Here is an 8,945-nt window from a genome sequence, read left to right on the forward strand (position 1 = left end):
TTCTATTCTATTCTATTCTATTCTATTCTATTCTATTCTATTCTATTCTATTCTATTCTATTCTATTCTATTCTATTCTTTTCTATTCTATTCTAACTAAGAAATATATCCCCTTAAACTAGGGTACTCAAACAAATCATTAGTCTGGCTACATTACTCCTTCACATAGTTTTTAGATGTTTACTTTTTTTATTCAATTTTTCTCCCTCCACAGGTGCCAAAGGCTTGATCCGAATAACTCGAATTATAGCTCCTACCACCTTTTCCTGTTTCTATTCCTTCACCTTTCATTGGGTCAAAACTAAAAAACATCCAGGGTAGGTAAGGACTTCTAGACTGCCTGAACCACCTTCAGCCTCTACAAACCTCATTAGGCGGTTGGATTGTTGGAACCGTATAGCTCGTGACTAGGAACGTAAAAAGTTCCCTATGCTAAATAAATAAGCACTAGGAAGCTTCCCGCTACCTTGTCCTAGCTTCTTCCTCACTGCCAATACTATTTGGTCAGCACTTACTATGCTATCACTGGTGCATTTCCACTTAGTTTCCTTACTGGTTAAAGGTATGTGGATCGAGCCACATACCTACCGGAAAGGTAGTCTGACTATGAATTTCTTTGCTCACTTTGGGTGCCTACAAAGATTTTCCAAATATATTTTGACACCATGTTGGCTTATTATACTTTACAGTGGTATTTGACACTTGTTTGGTCAATTTGCTAGTGAACTTATTTACTGTTAATATATTTACCGTTGTGTCGCACTGACTCCAATCATGATGAAGTGCTTCGAAAGGCTGGTTAAAGAACACATCGTCTCCAGTCTGCCACCACATTCGACTCATTCCAATTTGCCTACCGACGAGACCGCTCCACTGAGGACGCCATCTGTGTTGCTGCTTTCTGCATGATTGTGTCCCCAGGTTCACCACCAATCCCATCGTGAAGTCGCTCTGATGGCAAAACAGTTTTTGTCCCATTTTGTTATATTTTTTTTTGTCCCAACGACCTGGACTACAGAGAGGAAGTTGATCAGCTGGTGGGCTGGTGCAGAGAACATGAAGAAGATGAAGGAGATCATCGCTGACTTTAGGAAGAACCGGCCTAACCACGCTCCATTGGTCATCAACAGCTCAGCTGTAGAGGTGGTCAACAGCACCAAATTCCTGGGGTTGCACATCACAGACACCCTCAACTGGAACGTTAAAACCACCTCACTGGTCAAAAGGGCACAGAAGCGCATGTACTTCCTACGGAGGATGAGGAGAGCCCACCTGCCCTCACCCATCCTCATCACCTTCTACAGAAGCACCATAGAGAGCGTTCTGACCAGCTGTCTCACTGTGTGGTGTGGAGGCTGCAGTGCCTCAGACTGGAAGAAAGTGAGGAGAGTGGTGAGAACAGCAGAGAAGATCATCGGGCCTCCTCTTCCCTCCATAAAAGACATTTCATCCCAGCGCTGCATGACCCAAGCCCATAAAATCATCAATGACCCCTCACACCCCCAACATGGACTGTTCTCCCTGCTGCCCTCTGGGAAGAGACTTTGAAGCATCTGAAGCATCTCAATTTTCCCTAGCAGAGGTGTGAAAACAAATAGGACAAAGTATTGGACACCAATAGAGACAAAAAACAGTATAAATATTATATAATATAAATATTCTTATAATAAAAAATATGAACATTTGTGTTCCTTGAACCGGGAGTAAAAGCTTCAGAGCCTGCCAAGTTGGTGGATGTGTGAGTTAGCACATGTCAACGCTGTACAACAATGTGTATGCTTCCTATTCAAACCAATAGCAACATTTTTCAAAGGTTAAAAAAAAAAAAAAAAAAAGTAAATACTATCAGGATAAACGTTTGGGTTTATATTTAGAAGAGGGACATTTTTTTGTGTGTTTTCTTTAAAGGCAGTATGTGATTGCACTCATTTAAGATCAATTTCCCAACAATTACAACAAGTTCACTTGGAGGGATCAAAGTGAGGTACTGAACACTTGGAACCATGAGTCAAACATGGTGGTGGCAGCAAGAAGTGGGCCTTTACATTCCAGTGGTTTTGGTGCTTATTGTGGTAACAATATTAGAAATATACTGCCTCAAAATTGTTCTACTTCCCTACAGTCAGCTATGGGGTGGTTGAAACTTGTAGGACAGTGACCTCAATTACAAATCGAGTATAGCATTGGAATAGAATGACTAGGTTAAAAACACACTTAATTTTAATTAAAACCTGGTTCTGTGTAACTTTGAATTCTGCACAGTATTTGGAAAGGCTCCTGTTAAAAGCATTTGCAAAAGTTATAAATAATCAAGTAGATTTCATGAAGCTGATTGGGTAAATCCAGAAGTGGCCTCTGTCTCCCACATTAATCTTTTAGCCAATCACAGCATCAGTAGCAGATGTGACGAATCACATTCTACATTTGTTTCACAGTTAGCGAACATAACCGATAAATCAAATCCAGTCGGGATGAATGATCAGACATAATTTCCATTGAGAAAGGTGCTAGTTGTGTCCTTTAGCTAATTTCTCTGAAAAGAAAGACAGGTTATTCCAGCTAAAACCAGCTCAAACGTTTCAGCCTGTTGCTTCTGGTTGATGTCATACGAATCAAAGTATGTCATTGGTTCAAACACATTTCTGTATTCCGGACAAATGCTTCTTCATCAACTTCAAGCAAGATGTGTTTTTGGGAGATGGTGAATTCACAAATTTTGTGAAAATTCATTTTTGCTTGTGAGGTAAATAGCTGTGCCAAGAACCAACTCATTCATCAATATCAACTCCACTGATTAACCAATTGTTTTCTGGTTTCCTATGTGACGTTGACCGAATTACAAGTGCATACACACACTGTTCGTATAATAATGACCCTGTATGGATTTGGTTTTGTTTTCACCAATTTATTTGTAAATGATTCAGGAGAATTTGCAAGCAGAGCATTTGGAGAAGACTTATAAGCTTTTCAATGGAATTAACTATATGTGCCATTTGACTCCAATCATCATCCTTTGCACCAGCTAAAAAGCTGTTCATAATTCAATAAAATCAATATTTTCCAAGAAACATGCTTTCTTTAAAAACCTTCAGCTAGCAAGTCCAATCATTTATACTGTGTGAAGACATAGACTGGTTTTGGGTAGAGGAAGTTTTAAAAAAGTAAACATCTTCCTCTTTAATGAGATCCTGGAGAAGTTTCAGACTGACTTTTCTCACGTATCATAACATGTAATCATGTGTTGCCCCTCCTCCACTTGTGGCAGCACATGCTACTGATTTATTTATTTATTTTTTTTGCTTAACAGAAAAAATGAGAATATTCTGGACTTTTACAGTGTGGAAATGATATAGCTCCTTTGATTACTCTGTCTTAAAGCAGCGGCTACAGGCTGGACAGATGAACAGTTAGCCTGACGGATACCAGCCAATGAAAATGTATTATGCTGTACATAAATATAAACTCTCTGTTTTTGTTCATCCATCCGTTTTCCATCATGCTTATCCAGGGTGCTTGTCCAGGGTGCTTGTCCAGGGTGCTTGTCTGGACAGGTCGCCAGTCCATCGCAGAGCAACACAGAGACAAACCACCATTAATGCACACATTCGCATCTAAGAAGAATTTAGATTGACCTAACAGTCATGTTTTTGGACTGTGGGAGTACCAGGAGAGAACCTACGTGTGCTCAGGGAGAACATGCAAACTCCATGCAGAAAGACCCCGGGCTGGCAGTGCTACCCACTGCGCCACTGAGCAGCCCGTTTTTGTTTCGTTTTAGTGTTAAATAAAAGAAAAGGGAAATGTTACATGTGAATATTTTATTACTGTAATAGCTGAAACTAACAATTACAATACAGCAACAAAACACAATGCAAGAAATAACATTGTTTGGTTGTAGAACGAATGATTGTTTCTTTTTTTGTTTGAAGAAAAGCCAGAAAAAATGAATGTTTTGTGTGAACAGTGTGATACCATGAAATTGTCATATGTTAGGTTCAGGCTCGCAAACCACAAACATATCCTGCAAACTCATGACTAGTTATGACTATGACAAGTCCAGGGTTTCAGCTCCGTACAAGAACCCTAACCATGCTCTCTCATTCATTCATAAAAAGATCAACCCTTATGGTCAAATTTCCAGCCACCAGAAGGTAATTATTACAATCAGATATCCAGTTAAAAAGCCTCAGAAACTCTGGTCCAAAACAACTGAATTACACAACAACTTACATTAGAAACAATCACTTTGGAGCTGCAGATATGTAACAAGGTAACCTGTTGTGATTCAGCAGCTGAACGTGAATGATATGGCTGGATAGAGTCAGTATAATGGTACCATCGGGACGCTGGGCAGAGAAAGGTCAGTGAATACATGTGAACTGGCCGGCTCAATAATCCAGATGCAATTAATTTAGCAGCTGAAGAATTGAACGCTCCTTTGAGAATGGGGTGTTACTACGCATAATACTGTAAAAATGTAAAAAATATTTAAATAAAGAACTGAAATTATAACAACCTACAAGGTATAACACTGTAGAGAAAAAGGTTGAAATCTAGATTTTCCAGACTGCTTGTGAAGTACTCTCACATCATGCAATGGTATGCGCGCAGGCAGATGGAACAGGTCCATGAATGAAGGAGTCAGATCGGCTACCAGCTCAGAGAAATGAATGAAGGGCGCTCCAGACTGCTAACATATAAATTAAACTCTTGGGAAATAAATGCGGAGACGAACAGAGATGGAGCTACTCACCCTGGGCGCAGCAACAACGAGACAGCTAGAAGCAGGCGGAGATGCGGGGATCAGAGGAGGAGAGTTTTCTGGGAATCAGTCGATGTCGGCCTCAGAGCAGGGGCGGGGGGAATAAAGCCCACCTCGGCTGGTTCACTTTAGGATCAGGAGCCTGTTTAAGTCTCTGCCGTGAAGGGGTCAGGGCAGCTGTCAGTCAGAGCAGGAGGATGATAACAGAGGAATGTTAGGTTCACGTTCGGTCGTGATCTCTGGAAATCTGTGTGCTCTAAAGTCCGCTGTTCTCTGACAGGGCGCTGAAACGTGGAAACGCCTTTTCCTTCTCTCTCTCTCTCTCTCTCTCTCTCTCTCTCTCTCTCTCTCTCTCTCTCTCTCTNTCTCTCTCTCTCTCTCTCTCTCTCTCTCTCTCTCTCTCTCTCTCTCTCTCTCTCTCTCGCTCGCTCGCTCGCTCTCTGTACCCCCCCATCTCTCCCTTTCTCAGCGCGCTGTCTGATTCGTCCAGAGATCGTCTGTTGTAACAATGTCTCACTCCGAGGCGTCAGCTGTAATTTTATCACTTAACAAGCAAAACATTTGTTCTGATTTTGTTTTTTTTTAGGAAAAACTTGAAAAATACAATCACATGCTAAATTAATACATCTTATAAATGGAGGCCCAAACGATTAGGGTATTAAAAGCATAAGCTTGAAGTGCATATTGGTTAGTTTCTAACTGCACTGAAAATATGTTGAACAGTTCTGCAAATTTGAATAAAATTGTGTTTTTAAAACAAAACCAAAACAATGTTGTAAATAAAAGCTTTCCTATTCCGTTGTAACTATTTAAATATCGGTCCATAATTATTTAGACTTAGACAACTTTTATTGTCATTTTGAATACACAGTATACAGAACTAAATTTCGTTTTGTACAGCTCCCATGACATTTCCATTTCTTAAAGTGAAGAAGTAATGAAATATAAACATTGTGGGCGAAAAAAACATGGTGTGAACATTGTAATTTAAAAGCTTGAATGGCATTGAAAATATTCTGATTGAACTTAAGATAAAGTAATTGGCTGCTGAGTAACTATGATGACCTACACAATCCACCATGAAAACAATTAGCACCTAGCCAATGAGGCAAACTACACTCTAAGTGATAGGCCTCAACAAAATAAAAAGGTAGTTTAAAGGTATAGAGGATGATCTCTTATTTCCGGGTGATGATCTAAATAAGTGGTCCTCCTAATTGTCAATCATTCTGGTGATATGTTTAGAGCCTATCTTTAACACTGTGGTTTTTTGAAAATGGCAGAGGGTCGTAAGACAAAAAGTGTCTACCAAGAGTATGAGAAGAACAGAAAGGCGTCAGAAGAGGCTGATATATCCCAGAATGCTTTGCGCAGAGAACTCTCCTCGCAAAGCATTATAGGATTTGCTGTCGCAGGGGTTTGCTGTCACGTAGGCTGCCGCTAATAACTAATAACAAAGATGGCACAGGCTCCTCGCAGTGGACCAATGGGGAAGTGATCATCTGTCCGAACGGTAAATTGACTGACTTCACCATAAAGTCCCTGCTCTATATAGTGATTAAGGGATTTTAGTGATTTATGGGTTAGGGCGGACGTTTGGGCACAGTAAGCTTGTATGAGCTACAGTATGTGAATAGCAACTTTTAAACAGAGCATGAGGAAAAATAAGCTTGTGCACGCATTTTTTTTTAAGTGGAGAGGGCGGGTCTTTTGAAATATTTGAGAAAATCTTCCACAATACCTTTAATAGATATGTTTTTTGTCTGCACTTTTTTCATAAACAGGTTTATGACTAGACCAGACTAGGACTAAACCAGGATTCTTCTAATTCAAACATATTCCTTAGAACTTCACCTTTTAAGATAGGAGTTGTCGTTAAAGGATCATAAGATTTAAGGAGCTTCTACAATGAAAAAAAAAAATATATATATATTTTAAGACAAGTAAGAAAGACTTTAGTGCCCCCGAGGTCTTTAAGCAAAGAAGATCATAGAAACAGAGAAAGCTTCTTGTCTGATCTACCACCTAAATAGAGCTAGTTGATGAATCAATCCAAAATATCAACAATTTCCATATCAAATTTTGTACATAAATGTTGAGTTGACACTATCATGGTAAAATGTATGCTTTAATTTTTGAGTGCTGCTGTAGATAATAATTGCACCTGTAAGGGAAAACTTAAAGAAAAATAAATAAACCTCTCCAAATTCTGTCCTTTGTTTTACCACAATAATTAAAAGGAAAAAACAAAACAAAAGCAGAAGTGTCTGAAATTTCAGTTTTTAGCTGTATGACACCTGCATTTAAAAGTATTGTTATTTGCAATACGAGCCCTGCATTTGCTGGGTATCCGAATGATGATAAAGCAGTATCACACATCTCTGCTAAAATTGGAATAAACAACTGCATAAACATATTACATCTATTGAAAGATGTCGGTTTCAGCAATTCTACCAGACAGGTTGAAGATGGTCATCTAATAAAGTTAATTTATGAGGATTAATAGATAGAAGAAATACTGAATAAATTTAGTAAAAGGTGGGCAAATGTAAAATAAAAATAGTAGATAGTATTATTTAAAGATTCTAAAATTTTACATCATAAATGTTTAAAAAAAAAAATATTTAAGACATTATAAATACTGTATAAGCATTGAGGGAGTATTCAAAAGAGTTTATTGTTTGCTGCACTGAACATAATGGTATCAGGAAACAGAAGGCCTCCTCAGTTATTGCAGCACATAGGGGGTGGTTGCCTTTCTTCCCATACCTAATTAAAAAACAAAACGAAAAAACAAACAAAAAAATGTTTAATGATCTCAAAGGGGAATCAAAAGTTGTTGTAACATGTAGGCTTTTCTTTTTTGTGTGTCCTGTTTGCCTATATAGCTTTGGGAATCAATGTCCCAGAGCTGTATGATAGACCATTTGCTTTCACAAGGATACCATTATGGTTGTTGGCCTAAGGTTCGACTTGGTACCTATATGTCTACTGTATATGTCTACTGTATAGAAAATTACATACAACATACGTTGAAATAGAAAGGGAGAGGGTATGAACTCGGGGGAGGGAAAAAGAGATACAGACAAGGAAGAGTGCTAGAAAACAGAGACAGTAAATAAAAGCAGCAAAAATACACAGCAAAGAAGATATGCAGTAACTCCTTGATGTCTGCTTCCACACCTGAATGAGACGAGAGGGAAAGGAAAACAGAGCATAACAACAGCAAAAGAAGACAGACAAGCAATGTAAACATCAAAAAAGCTTCAAGAGCAGCAGTTATCACTTAGATAAATCTGTGTGTGGAATGCAAAACCTATGGTGATTACACAGTATTAATCAGAGTGGTGCATACCTCTGTAGTTACAGCTTTGTATTTAGTATTAGTGTGGATCTGTACCAACCACACTCCTGCGGTATGTATGGTTGTGTATAAAGGATTTACAAAGCTTCTTCAGAAAGAAAATATTCTTAATATCAGGTGTGGGTGGCCCTAAACCCACCATACAGGGCCCAGGACCCCATAAACAGGTGAACCCGGCCCCTGATATCCACAGGCACCCCAGATCACTGAGACACAAGGAAGGCAGACATAGTGCTGGCTGCACCAACCAGAAAAGGGCCGACTAGAGCAACCGAAAAGGGGCCCAACCCCAAAGGCGATTGTACCTAGGTCTCACAGGGACATGACAGTGAGCCCATGGGCTCTGATGTCAGCCAGTCACACATCCAAGGTGGGGCCAGATGAGGGTCATGGGGTCCGAAGCCCAGGGGCGCACCACTCCCCGACAGGGAAAGAAGACCTAGGCCCGGCCACAAGGAATGAGCACATCGAACCGTGTACCTTGAGAACCGTCAGTGTACCTGCAGCAATGGGCACTTCTCATCTGTGGGGAGCATAAGAAGGGGGAAGAGGGTATAGGCTTTCTAAAGAAAAGCTTTTGCAGATATTATTTTTCATTTTTCTTTTTCCAGACATTTATGCGAGGAAGAGAATCCTTATTCGCAATTTAAAAACTATTGAATTACTAGATATGCTCAGACGTAAGTGTTAAAGAATAGCCAGTAATTCGTTTCTTGAACAGTTTCCTTTTTAGTCCTAATGAGTCTAGAGCACTTGCTTAATAGGTTGGTGAAATATATATATATATATATATATATATATATATATATATATATATAT

General features: G+C 39.3%; 1 protein-coding gene across 1 annotated transcript in view; it reads right to left on the reverse strand.

Moving 5' to 3' along the window:
- Window positions 1-5,068, reverse strand: part of pea15 (phosphoprotein enriched in astrocytes 15) — a 67,675-nt gene extending 62,607 nt beyond the window's left edge. Inside the window, exon 1 of the mRNA XM_015401608.1 lies at window positions 4,754-5,068. The gene's annotated coding sequence lies outside the window, so the exon portion shown is untranslated. The remainder of the gene's footprint in view (window positions 1-4,753) is intronic.
- Between the last annotated feature and the right edge of the window lie 3,877 nt (window positions 5,069-8,945).

The sequence above is a fragment of the Cyprinodon variegatus genome, unplaced genomic scaffold, assembly GCF_000732505.1.
Source record: "Cyprinodon variegatus isolate N-32 unplaced genomic scaffold, C_variegatus-1.0 Scaffold1238, whole genome shotgun sequence".
NCBI lineage: Eukaryota > Metazoa > Chordata > Actinopteri > Cyprinodontiformes > Cyprinodontidae > Cyprinodon > Cyprinodon variegatus.